Raw genomic sequence first — 12,103 nt, 5'->3', positions numbered from 1 at the left:
CAGTACTGTCTGTTGCAGGATGGACCTTTGTGGTGTATGTTGCAGAAATGCCTCCAGATCTGCTTGCTTTGTGTTCAGGTCAGGGTTTTTGTCTGTTTTTTGACTGAAGCAGTAATAAAGTGACTTTTGGTTTTGTTCCAGAAGTCTGTTCTTGCTCATGTTTTGCAGAACAGAAAGTTCTGGAGCTGTGAGGCAGTTTCTGAGGGACAGTGTTTTTGTGCTACGCTTATGACTCTATGACTGTGGTATTCTTTTGCTGAGACTTATTTGCTTTAATTGCTGATAAAAATAATTTCAGTTTATCTACATCTACTTGCAGACTCTGGTAACACTGGGATCCAGTAATAGTTCAACTGAAGAAAAAGTGGGGGGAAAAAACCCAGCCATTTTGAAACTGTTTAGAAATTTTTGAAATTGAACATTTGTTAGACTAAGTTCAGAAAGTTCACAAAGGTACCATTTATAAAAGAACTATTTGATTACAACTGAACAAACGTTCCTGAATGACTTTTCATGCAAAATGTTTGTGACAAATATGTGTCTTTTTTATGGCTGAATAATAAGGTAAATGCTACTGCTGTGGATGGCCAGTCTCACTGTGTCACCATCATTCAAGCAACAGACATTGACAAAGGCTAGAATGGGCAAGAACTGACCTCCTGTTTCAATGAGAGGAATACGAAATATCTTACTTCCCTAGAAAGTTTCTCAGTGTCTTGAAATTGTTAGCTTTTAAATTCCCTCAGTCTCTTTTCTTCAGAAAATGTTGTTTTATCTTTATAATTACCATCAGCAGTACTTTGCCTAGTAAATGGTACATTACTGCTTTCATACCCAAGCTGTTCACTGTGGGAAAATATCTCATTTATGCTGGAGGGACTCAGTGGCTGTGTCTTTGTGCCTCTGAAAGTGCAGCATCCCAGGACAGATGTGAACACAGCATGGTTCACCTCCTGCCAGCTTTCCATCTGCATGGCAGCCTTGGTGGAGCTGCAGGCTGCCTGGGGACAGGCTCAGTGCACGCTGGGCAGCCTTGGACTGGCAAGTTCCTCTGTGCTGGAAAGGAGGCTTCCTGTCCCTGGTAAAACCACTCTTGCAGGCCTCCCATGCTGAAGAGCTGAGGCTTGATAGGGCCAATAGAAGTGCCCTTTCATGAATTATAAAGACAAAGATCATTTTTCTCCATGAGGCAGAGAGAAGAATGGGTTGTACTTTGCCTTTTTGGTTGGGAGAACATTGACTTTTCTGTGTTGCAGGATATTCTCTATTCTGTTTATCCCTTTTTGTTCTTGGATGAAGAATTAAATGTCCTACATTCACATCTCCCATTTACTTCATTTAATTTCTGCATCTTCTGTTTTTCTGTTTAGTCAATAATCTTGTTAGTCATGACAGCATGGGAATATCCCTGACATTCTTAAATACTGCAGGTAGCCAGCAGCACAGGATGAAATGCCAGAATCACCAAACTTGTTTTCTAACAATACAATTATAATGGGAAGGTAAACTCAAAAATACAGCTTTTACAACAAAATTTGGATTATCTCAGCTTTGAGATAAAATGAATGAAAACTTGTTTTTCCAGTTTTAGTGAAAGGTTATAAAAATATTTAGAAGTATGAGTGCTTAGCAGGAACCTCCTGTTTTACCTGGGTTCATCCAAACCCTGTGCTGAGGAAAGGAATTAGTAAATGGCAGGGCAAGACCTGTTATTTATACACTGTTTATGCTTTGCCCCTACAGATGGCATCCTGTCTGACAGACATTGTCCTTGTGTTTTGGTCAGTGAAAAAAACCCCACAACATTTGCCCATCCAATTTTTTCCAAGTTATGTTTTGATTATGGATAGTTTTATGGGTAAATCCATAATGGAATTTCTAGTATATGTGGAACATGTTTATTCTGCATCCCTTCCCTGAAGCAATAATAAGGTGCTTGTAGCATTACAGAACTGTAATTAAACCTTTCTAGGGAGGTTATTTGTCAATCACTTACAGACAGTTCTCACCATACTCTTGCTCATAATACTGCTTTGAAAAGCAAAGTATGCCCCTCTATTTACAAGGCATTTTGCTGACTTCTCAATTTTATTTTTATACATTCCTCAGTGTCACTTACAAGGCCAGAACCTCCTGTATGAAATGCTAATAAATATAAGGCTGGTGTATCCAATGGGGAAGCTCTGTGTGCAATGTGCCTCTGCAATTCTTTGAATGGAGATCATGTCCATACCCAAAATGTGTATGTGTTATCAAGGTCACAGACTCTACAGTAATAGATCAACTCTGTCAATATAAATGAGGTTAGAGAGTGTCTTTTCAATCCAAAGGTATTCTTCTGTAAAGCTAAATAAAAAGACCATAATTCCAGGGAAGTCTTATGGGAGCCTTTGCTTAATTACTGATCAGGTGAGGTTGCAGTACCGTATTATTTTTCTTAACCAAAATAAATTTTGCTATTTTTACACCAGAACATTTTGCTTTGATCAAATTTATAAATATTTTTGGTTTCCTTTCCACTGAAGTCATCCCCTTTTCCCCAAGTTGATTAGAAATGTGATATTTGCATATAGCAAAAAATGTCTGTCTGTGAAGTACAAAAATTTACTAAAAAAATGATAAAGGTTTTGACTGGTAACAAATCAAGTTTTCATTGCTGATTATGCTCATTTGCATGGGCTTTGTTTAATTTTGTTTTGTTTTTCCAGAGACACAAGCTTTGAAATCTGCATACTGTGCTGTCAAGAAGTGTGACTTAAATCAGATGGAAGTTTTAGCACTGTTAAAGAAATAAAAACTTATCAAGCCTGCTGAACAGTGAAAATAATACCTATTAATATTTTATTCCAATTCAGCTTCCTATAGAATATACTAATTAAAACCAGCACAAATCATTATGAGCTTAGCTACTTTCAACTTAGGTAGCTTTTTGTACTCAGCCTGTGGGTTTAAATAGCAGAGTTATCAAATGTGGGTTTGGGTAAAAGCTGCTGACATCAATGCATTTGTGGAATAAGAATGTTCAGATTAGTTTGAGTAAATTGCAAGAATATCTCTCTAATAAAGTTTGAGGTTGGGGAAAAGTTCAATGGTACATGTCAATTAAACCCAAAGATACCTTTGTGAAATATTTCTAAATTCCCCAACAACATGAGCATGCTTTTGGAGCAGAATGCCTCCTATCACAGGTGTGCCTGGTGTTAACATGGATGGTCAAAAGAATCAGCAAAACAGTTCTGATTCCTCTGCCTCAAAAATACTCAAACCCTACTTTATTTCTGCCTCTTCCAATTCAGCTGATATGATGAGATAACATTTAGTGTCTTGTGTCTAATTGGTACATGAAGGAGCCATTGAGTTCTTGGGGCAGTTGCTTTCCTGTATCTTTTCTTTCTGCTGAATTTCAGAGTCACAATCACACTGCTTTACATGACATAGTATGTCTTTTCAATTTTCATAAAATAGACTCAACCTGGACTCCAAATTCCAGACATTGCAGACTTGAGAAGCATGATTTCTTTTTATATTTTTGGCGTTTTTTTTCTTGTTCTAGCTCTGAAATGTTGCATGTGGAGGGGTTTCAAACAGTTAAAATTAGCCCACCTGTATGTTGTGTACCTCAGTATCAAGTACTGAAGACATAAATACAGTATTTCACCAATGCTGTCCTCCTGCATTAACCTGTGCAGTGCAGAGGACCACACTGATCCTAAGGTGATTTCTGCCACCCTGAGGAGCATTGGGCTTCTGATGTGACATGGAGCTGCAAAAAGGGTCACGTGGGGCTTGCTGCCTGTCCCAAAGCCTCTGTCCACCCTGGCACAACAGACCTTCAGCCAAAGCTAAGCTCAAAGCTCAGCAGGAAGCACAAGTCAGGAACCAAGCCAAGCCAAGATACTGTGGGCAGGACATTCACTTTTCCTTTGTGAGCTGCAAGGCTTCTTGAGCTGAGCTGTCTAGTTGAGAGCCCATTATCTCTCACTGGGTTCCTGCACACATCCCCATATATTCAGCTGTTTCCTACAGGAATTGGCACTTAGCTGATATTCTGCTCAGAAAGAAAAATCAGTGGCTGAGACTGATTTCTGGGCACTGCTTTCCTTTTGCATAACTACCCCTTAATTTTAGAATGTTTTCTTAAAAAAAATTAGCATATCCCACACTTGTGTCTGATCCAAGGCTGAGTACTTCAAAATTTTACTTTGAGTTGAACAAGTTCAAATGTGAATTGACCAATTTTAGAAATAGAGAATTTAACAAAAACACTGAGCTGAAAAATTTGAAGACCTCTGCATATGTTTATCTTTTTTGTAAGGTACTCTTTTTAAAATTTAATCTTTTTTTGATTTGCCATATTTACTCTAACAGGTTACTAGATCTGTAACAGGTTACTACAGCTAAACTTTCAGTTAATAAAACTACTTGTTAAAAAAATTTAAAAAAAATTCACTGTAGAGCTTAGCAAATAGATTCTCCTTTACATAAAATGTAGTAGAACACATCACTGGATGGTGGTACATGAAGGATATTAAAGATATATGGTAAACTACATCTAACTGCATTTTAATCTCTGAAAGATTATATAAACATTCAACTTTAGAAGAGTTTTCTGGAAGTTGCTCCGTTTGTACTCATAATCAAGAAATGCTGTAATTTTTGTGTGGGCAAATTTATTCAGATTCCCTTTCCCCCAATTTAATTTCCTGTTTAGATTAAAAAAAAAACAAAACCAAACTAAAACATTAATAAGTCTCACTAGATACATTCAGTGAGTGGGATTTGCTCAGAAATAGTTCATTCTTTCTTGGCTGCTAACTTTGTCCCTCATCTTTGTGTGCCACGTTGTTGGAAACCTGCTTTGAAGAGTGAGAATTTACTTGACAGAGTTCCTATGGCATGACTGCTGTGGTATCTGAGTACTGGCATTAACTGATAAATCCTCACAGCACCCTTGGGAGGTGAAGGCATGCTATTTTCCAAATTTGACTGATGAGGGATCCAGGTAAAAACTTCCATTAATTTTGGGAGTCCACTCAGTACAAGTCACATCTCCCTGTTTCTAGACCCTTTGCTGTGAAGCTGGGATTAAGGATGTTGGAGGACCCTGGAGTACTCTGCAAGGGGGGGAATTTTTAGAGTCACAGCTGGCAAGATTCTTCTAGAAATCACTCAGAAATCTTGCAGCTTGGGTCATCTAAGCACCTATAGATCTGTGAGACTACTTAGTTTGCAGAAATCTTCGAAATACAGCTATTTTTTGCCAGTAGAAAAAGTATCTATATATAGACACCATTTTTCTGTCGCAGACTTTCTTTAAACTTTGAGTGCTGGAATATTAGATTTTTACATGAAATGGTGAAAATTATTCTCATATGGTTAAAATGCATTCAAAGGTGTACATTGGCAAAATATTATAGAAATCCTTAGAAAAAACCTTAGTATCCACCTTCGAAATAACTGAGTTGTTTGGGCCAAGTCAGGAAATAATTAAAATATTTTCTTGGTTTTCTCTGAGTTTCTAAGTGCAGTAGACAACAATAAAAATTATAAGAAATAGATTAGTACTAACACATACAGAAATCTGATCATATTTTAGTAGCACCAGGAAAAGAAAGATTCTGTTAGTAAAACTGCTCTATTTAAGCAATTAATCCTATATGCATATACATGCATGTAGGTATTGTGTATCACCTTTTGCTTACACTGACTGGCCAAATGTTAAATGCAATATTTGAGATTTTTACATTATTTTAAATTAATTTAATTTAATTTAATTAATCAGGTCAAACACTAGTAGTCCATGAGAACTTGTTTGATATTTATATTACAGCTTATCAGGCATAATGCATAAGTTCAAGGGCTTTGGTAATTGGAAAATAACTGTTTGCTACATGTAACAATGAGCTGATTTTCCTGCAGGGAAAATGACATGGAGAAAGCAGAATTACTCTTAAGTTATAAAATTGTGAAAAATGATTGTTTATGCCATCCTCACTGGAGAAGAAATTTATCTCCCTTTATCAACTTACATTATTAACTAATTAATTAATTTACAAAATATACAAATTGGGAGGCTCAGAGGGTGATACCTCTCTATGTCTTACCCTTCCCCATAGCTAAGCTCTGCTGCTTTTGGAGGGTGAGAACCTTTGCCCCACTCTGAACCAAAATTGTGTCATGGCAAAACACCTATTTTCAATACTTTACGAGCATTTTGAAAAAATTCAAAAGCATGAAATTTTTAATCCTTATCTTAATGCAGAGCTACAGAGCTTGTGGGGGATGTGCATGCAGGTCCTGGTTTCCCTGGGGCTCAGAAATAAAAGACATTCCTGATACTAATCCAATTCAAGGAGTTCAAACCCAGGAAGATTCTCCAGTCTTATTCTTCCTTTCAAACCATGATCACAAGCCAAAGAATTTCCTCCAAAAGATGAGGTAATTCTGTTCTGGAGAAATGTATCTAATCTCACTTTACAGGTTCGAGGTGTTAGTAAAGCTAAGTTGTTGAACTATTTAATCGGTGTAATTTCTCTGAAATGTCATCTTTTGTGAAATTTCAGCTACTTTGAAGTTCAGTTGCCTAATTTCCATTTCTAGTCATTGGATCTCGTTATATCATTGTCAGCAAGGTTCAAAAGCCTCCCACTATTTCATGTATTCATGATCAAGCACTTATTTTATAAGTTGAGCTCTTGAAGACTCACATAATAGGGTTTATTTTTCTTACACTTTCGTTCATTATTTTGGCCCTCCTTTGAACTGCCTTTGCACTTTCACATCTTTCATCTGTGGACAACAGAGAAGATACAACATTGCTTGCACTGCTCTTACTGACACTGGATGTGGTCCATAGCTGCTCATGGGCAGATCCTCTAATTAGCCTGTCGTAGGCAGAGTCTATTGTGAGCTGCTAGTGCTACATACAATCATTTCCATGTTAACTTTTCTGTAATGTTCCCATAATATGCAGAGGAAATACACCTCGAGGGCTCTGGTTCTCTACAATGTACTCATTATTTTGCAAGCAAATCTACAGGTGAACTTTGTATATTATTATTTCCCTGCATTTGCATTATATATTTAATATGTTAATGTGCGTTTGTAAATGATTTTTATCTCCAGTATATAATTCTGCCCTGTATACTACAGAAAAGGTCACTTTTCTAACATGGGAGTGCAAATGCTAGAAACACCTACCATCATATTAAATGAGAGCAAAAGCATTTAGCAAACCAAATGAGAACTAGTTCTTCAGATTAAATCAGAATAGGAAGTGTGTCAGTTCTCTTTATGCTGAGGTCTCACGTGTGGTTTCAGCTTTTGCTTTTGTTATTCATATTTCTTTTATACATTTAGTCCTTCAAGGCACTTCTGGGCAGTTACTAAAGCAGTTTTCATCTTGGCACATGCTCCTCATTGTATACACAGTCCATCCTGCTGGCTGGGTGTAACTCATTAGTACCCTCCACCAAAAGCCAACCCTTCACAAAAACCAGCAATTTCTGAACCTCATGAGGTGACTGAGGAGACAAATACATTGAAAATGTTTTCTAGGACTTTGATGCTTTGAATTGAATGATTGTGTCAAAAAATTGTGCTTATGAATGTATGTCAGGAGCACACACCAATGAGCAGTACTTTCCCAGTACATATATAACTTAAATGCAGATGGCTGCTTCAAATAGCACATGGAATGATTCCTAAAAGTGCCTGTAATTAAATAGGGTTAGAAAAGAGCAGGTTTTTCAAGAGAGATGGTTGTATGAAGATTTCTCTGAAATAGTCTGCAGGGTGAGAAGTGACTTAGAGCAATGAACAGTGTTGCTGGAGGAAGGCTGATCACAAGCTACCTTCCAGTAAATACTTTGCTCCACTACTGCTGTGTTTATGCAAGGGACTGATGTGGATAATGCCAATTTTTGTCAGTATATTTTTTCCAAACAGTGGTTCTGGGCACTCTAATAATCATTTTTATGCTGGAATTTTTAAAATAACAAATACATCTGTTTCACATAATGTAACATATTTTGTTGAGATTCTCAACTGGAACTTAGTTCAAAGCACAGTCACAAAAAAAAAAGCTCCTTAGCTGTGTGCCACAAGAAGACATCATGGTGTTAAGTACTGTCAGAAAAACATCTTATAGACAAATAAACTGTGATTCTCAATTTCTTAGAAGGTATTGCTTGTGATGATTAATTTCTGGTGTGACTGTGTTTTCTATTATGAAAAGAAGGATAGCAAAGCCTCACAATTCTAAGTCATTTTTACGTCTTAATTCTTCTTTAAAAATCTGGTTCCAAAACTTCCTAAAAAATCACTTAGGATACATTATATAGGGAAAATAAAATAAGAAGTAATGTTTATCGTGTCTTCAAGAGAAATACTTTTATTGAGATTCAGATAAGCTTTTGTTTTTAAAAAGTGTTATTCATATTTGTCTAGAGCTTTTTTCCTCATTCTGGTTTACAGGGACTATGCCAACTTAGATTTGGCTTGTACACTTCATATAAACAAACTTTTACATAATCGAGACTGGCAGAAATATTTGTCACATTTTATTCTGATTTTATATATTTGATTCCAAACATTCTGTTATGATGATTGAAATGCATTGCATTCAGTCCTGCCAGTTCTCATGGGTGAGTCTTGTAATACATTTTATTGGTCTCTAACAGGCCACAGCCCCCAAATCACATGGTTCTGTGAGATTCAGCTTTCCTTTACATGGAAATTATGTTTCTTATCCTCAGAGGAAAAGCTTGAATATATAAAGCCTATACTTTTAAAAAATAGTCAAACACTCCTGGAATAAACAATGAGAGTGGTTTTTACACCCCATCCAAAGTACTTCTAAGTGCTTCAGCTCTTGAATGGCCTTATTTAGCAATGTTGGATGTCCAGATTTGAAGACCAGTGGGGCTGCCTGCAGAGGTACCAACCCCTCCTGCATCCTCCCAGCTGGGGCTTTGTGGTGGACAAGAAAGTGGTGGTGGCCTGTGGGCTTGAGCATAGAGCTGGAGCTGAGGGGCTGAGGTTAGAGTGAGTTTACTCTTGGTGTTTTTTATATACAAGGGCAGGGATAAGCAGAAATAAAGTTTTGCAGAGAGAAAAAGAGGATGAAGGATGGATCTAGGCAGAGCTGGAAACTGAAAACCTGAAAAGATTAGTTTAAAACTATTCCGTTTTACCCCTACTAAAATTAGCCATCCTTGACATTTTGTTGCTTTTGCTTTGAATCAGGCTGCATTTATAGGCGCCTCTACATTATTCAAATGCAACCTATTTCACAGTGTTTTCAAACAACTATTCCTAAGGAGTTGTCAGAAAATAATGAGGATCTTTTGAGCCAGCCTTATAGTCATGCATTCCTGGGGCTGAGGAGCTTCTGTGCTAGAATGAATAATTTCTTGTGGGCAACCTGACTTAAGGGGGACAACTAATTGAAAATTTGATAGGAAACAAATTCAAAGAGCTGTTGATTAAAAAAGGCTAATACTTTAAATAGCATGATATGCCCTCACCCAAAAAGCTGCCAAATGGCTCAAGTTTATGTGATATGAATGGTGAGGATAGAAGCAACCCATATCCCCCACTGAGGAGAACAGAGGTATCTGGGAAGATTATGTAGAAACAAACATTTTCAACTTAGTTTTACATGAATGGGACTCAGGCTGAGCAAGAATTACTTGCATATTCAGTCTATTTGAATATCACAGGGAAAATGAACTTTTTAAAAAACATTATTCTATAATAGATCCAGAGCCCTGGACTTTGTGCTTGTGTCTCAGATCACTCTTAACACAGACACTTCTTTGTGTTTTCATGAAATGTCACTGGCTTTGAGTGCAGTGCTGCACCATGACTGAAAAGTTTTAGGCACATTATATTATCCTCCAAACTGTTGGCTATTTCATAACAATTTTTTTTCCTGATAGCTGCTTATTCAGCAGAAAATTTAAGTACCTGTTTAACTACTAATGTGAAGCAGATAACTAGTTGCTTGTTAAACAGGAAGAACAGATGGGAAACTGGGCATCAAACAGTCTGTTAGGAGAGGTCCGTTTGTCTTCGTTGTTTGGAAGAAAAATCTGGAAGGTTTCTTTACAACAGATTATATGGTTATGGCTAGAAGATTAAAAAAAATTCTGACCTTTCTATAGAAAACAGAGTATTATTACTTTATCATTCTGGAGAATCCTCAGTTTCACCATGAATTTTTTATCACAGTGTTCCCAAGATTAACTTTTCATAACTTTTCTCCATCATTGACAGTTTTTTGCCAAAATATAGCCCAAGGTAGGTGTGGATGTGTTTGTGTTGCCTTATTATCTACTTGCTTTTTGAGTGATCATCTGGTTTTCTTGAGAAATTCAAAAGAAGAGAATTACAATGCTCAGCTTTTCCTTCTCATTAAATTATTTCCCAAAAAAGGTCCCTGTGTAAATTTTGTTGCTGGTTAGTGGGGAGCAAGAATGTTTTCTAGAATCTTACCTGAAAATAAGAAATAGAAATGCAGAGTAGAAGGTAAACAAAAGAGGAGAAGGTAAACAAAATGTATATTTGATGAAAATAAAGAGGAACAGCTTGTATAACAAAGTCTGGGAGGAGACTGTCCTTACTAGGAGTGAAAGTAACAGGGAGAGAAGAGTTATTTAAACTAAACAAAATTGTCACAGGAATAAGTGTGTATGAGAACATACATTTGACTAAATTTAGTCAAATGTTAAAGTTAGAAGGTTATATAAAATTTAAAGTCAGAAGGTTATATAAATCAATGAAAAGAATTTGTGTAACAGTTTCAAAGAAGAAAGCAGCTGGAGGGAGAAGCTGTCATCTTTTAAATTGGGAGGAAAAAATCCTTTTTCACAAGAAGCAGTTACCTGCTTCTGAGAGGAATAACAAGGGGAGAAGTGCTCTGAAGTGCTTAGGGCTGGGGACACACAGATGTTGGAGACCCAAATTCATCCTCTAGGGCAGAAGAAGCAAAGCCATATATTGGACTTAATAGGAGGGAAGCTACCAATCTTTCCCATTTCTTTGAGTTTTTAAGCCTACCTGGACACTTGCTGGAAGCAGAAGAATAAAAGAATTTGTCACAGGGAAAACGAGGGTATTTTTGGCACTTCAATAAATATGTCTTCATACCAACAAAAAACTTCTGATAAATAATTTAAAAATTATATATATCATATTTCCTGAAATATTAAGTACTTTTGAAATATACAAGCTTTATTTATTTATTTATTTATTTAAATAATTAATTTAGAATCCTAGAATCACAGAATGGTTTGGCCTGGAAGGGGCCTTAAAGATCATCTGGTATGCTGAGGTAGAAAAGGTGTTTAAAAAGCTAGTTTTTTTAAGGACTGCTCAAAGTGAGAAAAAGAATAGTCTACTTAAAAAAACAGGAAATAAATGCAGTGCTTAGTGCTACAAAGCTAATAAATCTTAAAAGGACTTAACTGAGTGAGGATGTGGCCCTGCCCTGAACTTACGATTGCAGAAGTTATGAGATAAAATTTTCCAAATAGAAAAAAAGGCACATGTATAATCACTTAAAGGTTGGAACTATTTAGGTGGAATGTTTTTTTAATTTTTATTTGGAGGGAGGCAAAGTCAAGCCAGAGAACAGAAGGAAAAAATGAAGATGCCAAAACTTGCTGTGACTACAAAAACACAAGCCTTGAGAGAATTTGTGGCAGAGTACTGACTAAAAGGGCCTGGTAGCTCTGAGCCATCATTACTGCTTTATCCACAATAGGCTTAGTAAAAACTTGTTTGTACTAAAGATCCCAAATTCTGTTATTTTTGTCAAAATCCAAGGTAGAGTCTAAGCTCCTTATAAAAGTAAGATAATACTAAATTAAGTGATATGAAATTTGTTTATTTATGCAAATTTAAACATTTATGCATATATATATATATATATATATATATGTCTTAAAAGTTAATATTTGTTCTTAAAAGTTAGTATATGTTGGGTAAACATTGATTAATTGTTTTTCTTTCAAGAAATCACTCTGGAATTGGATACTACTACAGTGCTGAGTATCTCCTCCTAATGATTTCCCCTCAGCTCCACCTTCCCCCTTCCCCC

This window comes from Haemorhous mexicanus, chromosome 4, assembly GCF_027477595.1.
Source record: "Haemorhous mexicanus isolate bHaeMex1 chromosome 4, bHaeMex1.pri, whole genome shotgun sequence".
Lineage (NCBI taxonomy): Eukaryota > Metazoa > Chordata > Aves > Passeriformes > Fringillidae > Haemorhous > Haemorhous mexicanus.
This window is presented reverse-complemented; position numbering follows the sequence as displayed.